Consider the following 8,468-nt stretch of genomic DNA (forward strand, 5'->3'; position numbering starts at 1 on the left):
TCATGATAGATGTTTTTACATGCTCCAGTTAATTGCTCCATAATAAAAATGATCAAAATATATTGTACCAATTCTAAACCTTGTTTTATGTGGAAGACCAGGTGAATGCAATGAGCTACCTGGTACGATAGAAAACCAGCAGGAATAGAGGTCCTGGTAGGATATAAAACCAGCAGTACTCGAGGTCCTGGTAGGATATAAAACCAGCAGGAATAGAGGTCCTGGTAGGATATAAAACCAGCAGTACTAGAGGTCCTGTCCTGGTAGGATATAAAACCAGCAGTACTAGAGGTCCTGGTAGGATATAAAACCAGCAGTAATAGAGGTCCTGGTAGGATATAAAACCAGCAGTAATAGAGGTCCTGGTATGATATAAAACCAGCAGTAATAGAGGTCCTGGTAGGATATAAAACCAGCAGTACTAGAGGTCCTGGTAGGATATATTTAACACATGGCTATAAGGCAATCATATAATTATATTAATGACATTTGGATGCATGTTGAGTCTTCATCAAACAAGAGTTTTGGAGACATTCATTCATATACAGTAAGTTCACCTAATTACTGATAATCAGGAGATAAAACACAGGTTGGAGGAATGAAGAGGAACCACTGGGGTGTATGTGTTCAGGGTTAAGTAATAATAGGAAAGAAATCCATAAAAGAAAACATAACATAAAAGACATTAATAGATCTAGGTCTTTATTGATCCCCATGGTGAATGTGGGTGAAATAGCATCACTGCAAAAGGCATGACACAAGATTACAAACAAGATTTTTTTTAACAAACAAAGAGGAAAACAAGAAATAAAGACTGAATATAAAAAATAAAAGTAGTAGGCTTACCTAGCCCATCATCACTTGAACTGACCGGGACAGCAGTGTATTATGAACATTACAAAATATACTGTATACAGTAGGCATACTGTAAGTACAAGGCACTATCTATCACCAGAATATGAACATATTTACAGCATATGTCAAAGAACAAAAAAAAGTATGCGTGCTCTTGATTAGAGTCTATAACTTTTTACAGACCCAGTGGATGTGTGGTTCTCACATCCACCCTCCGGGCCATTATGTGTGTGTATAAGGACTGAACCTAGAATAAACTGTCAATGTGTTACATTAATCCCTGGAGACAAACGTGGAACAAAGATGTTTGTCTTTCTGCATCATCAATATATACAGAGCAACTTGTCCAGCAAATAAACAAAGATAACAAAAAGAGGAACCATTTGCTGTATACATCGGCACACACAAAGTGACACAAACTAAAAATAAACTTGCAAGGCATTGATGTTTACACATACAGGTAACATACCATCACCCTCATTATGAAACCAAACAACAAGAGAAAAATAAATCAGCTTTTTAATGATATCCTTGAACTTGTGAGTGTGCTTGAAGTTCTCCTATTGGCTTCTCTGCCTTCATATATCTACCTTCATATATCTACTGTATATGTACAGACTGTCAGTGCATGTGAGGCTGATATATGTACAGCGTCAGCCAGCCTACACAGTAAGGGTCATACATTATATACAATGTATTATGTCAATCAACAGTAAATATAACAAGCAATATACAATCTATTGACAGTGAAACCGTTAAACAGTGAACAGTTCACCTAACGGGCAACTGTCATACTTTAGTGTACATCCATAGTCAAATGAACCATGTGCGAGTGACAGTTGGCTCCTTCGCTCGTTGGCTGGGCATCCTTTTTTACAACTAGGCGGCCAGTGTGTCCGTTGCTCCTCCTGGCAGGTTCTCTAAACCCTCCAAACTCAATCCAAGAAGATTAATTCGTTGTTGTCGGGCAGAAACCTCATAGCTCCATATTTCAAAATGTCATGTCGTCCCCGTCCCTCCCCCCCTCCCCCAAATTGAATGTCCTCCTTTACAAGAGTAACTGAAAGATAATGAAAATAGCAGATCCACGAGATTGTAGATATATTTTCACCACTTTAATTTTTTTTATCATTATCATTAAAAAGTTGAAGTTTAATTTGGACATACAAGGTATCCACCCGACAGCAACGATTCCCTCTATGGAGGGCACAGGGAGGTTTGACATCCCACTGGAATCTATTGACACCAGCGCAATCTTAATGATTCACAATAATCATCCTCATCTTCTTCATCGTATGAATCAGAAAACTCATCTTCCTCATCATACTCATCTTCATGATGAAAATCATCATCTTCAACAACCACGGGTGCAGGTACTTCATGATCAACCACGGGTGCATGATCTTTCCTCAGCCTGAGAGAGAGACAGATGGGTCTGTAGCGACCAGAAGGCATTTTTCCAACAGTCTTCCACGTGTCCGTCTCTTCACAGTAGCACTCGATGTTCTGGGGATACCTACATGGAGACAGGCAAATAGACCCCTTATCAGACAACGTCACACTGATAAGAGCTAGTGTGCATCAAATTGATGCTCCGTCGCGCGCAGAGACCGGCCGAGAATAGCAGACCTACAAGCTCAGTATGGTCGCATCCACGACGCGTTGTGAACCTGAATACATCGGCTATTAAATGGACCGGAAGTTCCAAGATGGTGGATTTGAATTTGCCGAAAAAGTGGCTTAGTCTATGGCCTACACATTACATTACAGTCATAAAGCAGATGCTTTTATCCAAAGCGACTTAAAATAAGTGCATTCAACATAGGTAGGGAACGAAACTACTAATCACCAGAAGTCTTAAGTGCATTATCTTCTAAAACAAGCAACTAAGAGTATACCTAGCGCTAAGGCAAAAGTGCAATATATCAGCTACCTACTTTCTTAAACAAATGAGACGAATAGGAAAATCAAATGAGCAAGATAATAAGTGTATAACAATCTCAATCAACAATCTGGGAACCCACCGCCAAATGAAAAGGAAAAACAGCGCCCTCTGCTGTTTTTTACTATCTCATTTGGCTCTGGGAGAAAGTCGACGTAGCACACGTACGCAAGGAAACCTGGGGTTTTGGTCTGCCTTCAGCCTTTCACTTCCGGTGGTGCGACTATGTTTTCATTCCCACTAACAATATTTCTACACGGAACACTAACACCACTTCTCCCAGAGAACATGGATCGTTTTGGTTATAAGCCCACTTGTTTCTATGATGAAAGAGCAAGTTAAAATGTGAATATCTTTCCGTGGTTTTGTCTGCTCCGAGGACGCTATTGTTAAATGAGTTTCGGTTTGTTTCTAGTGGGGAAGGATCGGCAGACACGTAAATCCCGGCCACTACATTTGATTGGGTAAAGCGCGGCCTGCTTCCTGATCTGAAGGCCCACCCACTTGTAGGCCAGTGCGTACGCGATATGACGAACCCCCCCCGATAGATTCAAGCGGAGAGCAGAATCTGTTCTTGAGAGATTAATAAAACAATAAAACAAGAGCTCGTACAACTAGTTAACAACAAGTAGGCAAGGCGAAGAGGAAGGGTAGTGTTTCCTGAAGAGGTGGGTTTTCAGCCTGCGGCGAAAGATGGGCAGTGACTCTGCTGTCCTGACATCAGTGGGGAGTTCATTCCACCACTGTGGGGAAAGAACAGAAAAAAGACGTGACCGTGTAGATCGGCCAGAAGAACCACTGAGTGACGAGGCAACCAGTCGCCCCGGGGCGGCAGACCGAAGTGGTCGGGCACAGAAGGACGTTGAATGAACTGAAACCAGCGCTCCTCAAAACAACAGGTTTGCGCTCCTCAAAACAACAGGTTTGCATACCTGTGCCTGCAGTCTCAATGTTTGTAAACAAATAGTTGGTCTAATGTGTGGAAAAGAAGACACCTTTTTCCCAGACATTCGTGGAGCAGACGTGTGTTACCTTTCCTTGTCGTCCCGCCCTCCCAGTACGTAGATCTTTCCATCCACTGCAACCGTACTATGCATGTAGCGTTCCACTGGCATGGGGGCACAGATGGTCCACTGGTTGGTTTTGGGGTTGTAGCATTCCATTGAGCGAGCTATGGTACTATAAGGATAACCCACGTTGCCACCTATAGATAAACAAGAATTAAGAGCATAAGGACTGTCACTGGGTTCTATTATGTGCCCAAACTAACATTTGGTACTATACTTGAGAAAATGTTGAGGTACTTTTATTTTACTTGAGCGTTTGAACTTGTTTTAATACACTTTTACTTCTACGCTACATCTCAGAGGCAACAGTTAAATGTTTAGTCCAGTACAATTATTTGAAAGCTTTTGCTCCTTACTTTGCAGATTTGGTTTTTTTAAACCTTTTTTTATGGATATGACAAAAAGAGGATTAGTGTGCCCTGTATGGCGAGTTTTGACATTTCAGGCTAAAATCTTGCAGTAGGTCCCCTAAAGAAGTCTCATGCAAAATGTGGTGCTTGTATCCGCTCCATAACGGTAATGCTAAAAAAAAAATGTGGAATGCAGGAGTTTTACTTTCAACAGTATGTATTTCAGTTTAGAGTTCAGTGTTTCCACTGAAAATGTATAGGTTCAGAACCCTAAAAGTTGGTTGAACTGGAATCAAAGATAATTGTTTTTTCTTGCCCTGAACTGGGAACCAAAGTGGGCATGTCACTATTCTACAGGTTGGAAGATGCAGATGAGATATAAACAATTGCAAAAGCAAGCAAAATAAATATTTTTTAAAGAAGAAAAGGGAAACGGGGAGGGAAAGCCTGGAATGGAATCTGGGGCAACTGGGGACTCCTGCTCCCAAATGGTCCTGCTTAAAACTGCTGGAAATGTAGGCCGGTTCTGTGAAAGCACCAATGTTCCAAGAATCTAGAACGTCACCAGTTCTAGAACCAAGAAGTTATTTTGGTGGAAAAGGGGCCTAAAAGCCTTCAAGAACAGATATTATACCTGTAACGTAGATCTTTCCATTCAGAGTGCAGGCAGCCGAATCATTACGCCGAACATACATAGGAGCGACTTCCGTCAAAACGGATGTTTCAGGGTTGTATTTGGCCACATGGGATGGTTTCATCTTCTTACGAGGCGACATGCCACCTAGGGCCCAGAAGAACGAACACACATACACACCCCCACACAGCAAAACATTATTCAAGAGAACATTTTATACAAAAGTTTAGCACCTGCATGAAACATTTAAAAAATAAATTAAAAGAAGTTATGTTGAAATTATGTTCTGAAAACTTTACCAATATAGGGACCCCAGGTGTGACTAACGTACATCTAGAATCAGCGAGCCCCTGAGCCCTGTTTGTGCATTCATGGTACACAGCAGACCAGTAGCCTCCTCAGCGTCCAAACTTAACACAAATAATCATGATTATGGCTTTAAGGCAGGAAAGTTTTACCCCTTTTAATTTGCATATTAAATGTGTACACTTGGCATGCTGTCCATTTTTGACCCAGATTATGGCCGCTAGGGGGCCAGCTCTACTGCATGCGTGCACCATCTGATCTGGTGCCGATACTTCTTTGTTTTTTCCTATAGATAGTTTTATGCAGAGCATAAACATCAACAAGACCAACTGGTTAGTTCCCGAGCCATGTGGCCCATAGGTCAGGATTCCATCTCCTCTCCCCCTCGCGATTTGTTTCCTGCCTGGATCAATGGAACTAACGTAGTATATTTTAAGTTCCTAGGTACCCGTACAATCTAGAAAACTTGTTTTTTCAAAGTTTTCAAGAAAAAATAACTGACTTTTTAACAACTCATTGAGTGTCATAATTATTTCTGGCTATGTGGTCCCAGTGCCAGAGATTTTTAAATTTATCTTAGATTTTCAAGTAGTCACAGAATATCTATCTCAATTTATATCGATCCCCTGGTGGTTGCTAATCACTGAGGGTTGCACTGTGTGGTTTCACAAATGTCAACGAGGTCATCGCGACCTTGTTGACATTAATTGTCTGATATTGAAAATAGCATGTCTGGGCCAAAAAATCATAGTAATAGAAAAGTGCTCAGGAGCTGAGATACAGCCTTTTTCAGTAATAAATTAAACAAGAAGTGAATGGAGCAGCAAATCTTCAGATAATGATATATTGGGTTCTGAACGTTTTTTTCCAAAAAAAAAAAATAGTTTTTTTATTTATTTTTTCAAAAACACGTCATTGGCACGTTGCGCCATTGCGGTAAAACACATCAAACACGTCAATGGCACTCAATGAGTTAGTTAAACATAATTTCTTTGTGTATTGTGTATATTGTCATATTAAAATCATAGTGTTTAGCCAATTAGTTGGGGGCACACCAATTTCCTCATGGCCCACCAGTGTGCCCCTAACCCTAACCCTGGTTGAGAATTGCAGCAAGCTGAACCTGCGGGTGCATAAACCTGTCCCATACCAATAAAATAGAGCAGTCCATCTAGAGCCACTACTGTAGCAAGGTCGTCATCAGCATAGGCTGCCACACCGACAGACTCGTTGAGCTGCCAGGTGTTGGTCTTGGGGTCGTAGCGCTCCAGTGAGTATTCACTCTTGTTATCCCCCTGGTCGCCCACTGCAAACACATATCCATCCAGCATCACCAGCCCTATGGACCATGAGGGGTTGAGCAGGGAAACAGTAGTGTGGTTGCACCGACGCGAGTCATTGCATATATCACAAACGCATTGCATGCGTTTGTGATATATGGCGTTTTGTTTGTAAGAAATAGGCTCCTTCCACAAATTCTGCAAGCCAAGTATGTTGTCACGTCACTCCTGAGATCACTTTTCATTTCATTTTGAGAGGATTGATCCCCCAAAAATCATGTTTTTTCATGGCCTGTGTTAGCCTGGTAAACCGCCCCCCCCCCCCACCCCCCCCCCTCACCCCCCCCCCCCCCTCCGGAAATCTCATTTGTATTTGATTTCAGGAAGGTGTCTGGGATTGCACAGGGAGTAGAGCTGCCCGGTCGCTGCGTGTACGAACCAATCAGTGGCTGCTAGGGGCGGGATCATCCAATCACCTGCCAAGTAGCTTGAAAAAATGAAACGCTGTTTGGCATCGATTCTGCTACCGGAGTCTCAGATGGAAGTAGGCTGTGAAACAAAATGTGTGTCACAAGCTTCTTCCATTTGACGGAGTCAGGTTAGGCCTGTGTGGGTCAAAGTGGAAATTGTCGATTTGTTGAGCACACAACCCTCAACTAGATGTTGCGTTAGGGATTTTTGCCATTTTTGGTAAAATAGGCCCGTCCCACCAACTTTGGAAGCCTAATACGGACGAACGGTATGGACTATCAAAATTCCGCTTATTATGTTTATCGCATGGGTCCAGAGATCATGTGTACCAATTTTTGTGATCTGGACCTACGGTTCAAGAGTTATAGGCCGAAACGTAAAGGGGGCTGTTATAGCACCACAATGAGGCCGACTGTTTTTTTTAATAATTAGGCCCCTCATGATTTCTGTGGGGAAAAATACTTGAATGGGAGTTTTTGCATTTTCCCATTCAAGTCAATGGCGAAAATTTGTTCACAAATATAATATCAATGAAACTATACAATGTATCTCTTAGCAGAATACACGCACACGATTCCCGATGAAGCCGGTCGATTTGACATAATGGCTCGAGTCTTGTGTGCCGCAAAAACTGTGGGAGGAGTAGCGCGGCAAACTACAGAATAAAAAATGTGTGGTTGACCTTTGTGAGTGCTTGCTTCCTTCCTTTTCAAGTGACCTTTGGGGCAACCACACTAATAAAACTGATCATTACAACTGATGACCGTGGCCATATGGAATATGCAGTCTCTGCTTGGTTAACCAAGGCAACAACTATTAGCGGTGTCTGTGTTATAATTGGGCCACATTATTAACATATCGCTACTACCTATATCAAAAGTTATAGTTAGCAAAACAGTTAATTCCATTTGATTATGTGATGTTTGTATTGTAGTAGTGTATTGTGTAGTTTTGGGTGAACAGAGAGGATTTATCTCTTTTTCAAGATATAAGTGGCAGCAGAAGCTAGTGAATAAATGAGTGCAATTTTCAATAACATAACAGCACAAATATTGTCATGAAAGTATCTGTAAATATAAAGAGGAAGATAACTATAATGGTATGCCCAAAATAGGAACGACAAGATTAATTATGGTTAAATTGAATGTCACAGTAGTTTAACAGTCTTACTTAAGGTGTTGCGTGGTTCATTCATGGGAGCCATCTTCAACCAGGAGTTATGGTCAACATCATAGCGCCACATCTCTCTATTGCCTGTAGGAATGTGCCGTGAATGTGTGATGTATCCTCCGGCCAAATACAGAAAGGAGCCTATGGTGGAAGCAGAGCAGAATTAAACCTATCAATGTGTTATGCCTTGCTTGTTAAAGAAAACTATTGTCATAAGGATGCACAACTTCAAATCTCTTCACATACTGTACAGTATAGGCTGTCTTCTTCGTCTTCTATACTTGTGAAACAAGCCAAGAAGTTGCTATGCTTTCATCAACTGTAGAACTCTATAGTTACTACAGTTCAGTGTAAATTGCCATTGTTCTTGAAAATCGGTACCAGTGTACTTCT

Source organism: Gymnoscopelus braueri (genome assembly GCF_963280865.1).
Source record: "Gymnoscopelus braueri genome assembly, chromosome: 2".
Classification (NCBI taxonomy): Eukaryota; Metazoa; Chordata; class Actinopteri; order Myctophiformes; family Myctophidae; genus Gymnoscopelus; species Gymnoscopelus braueri.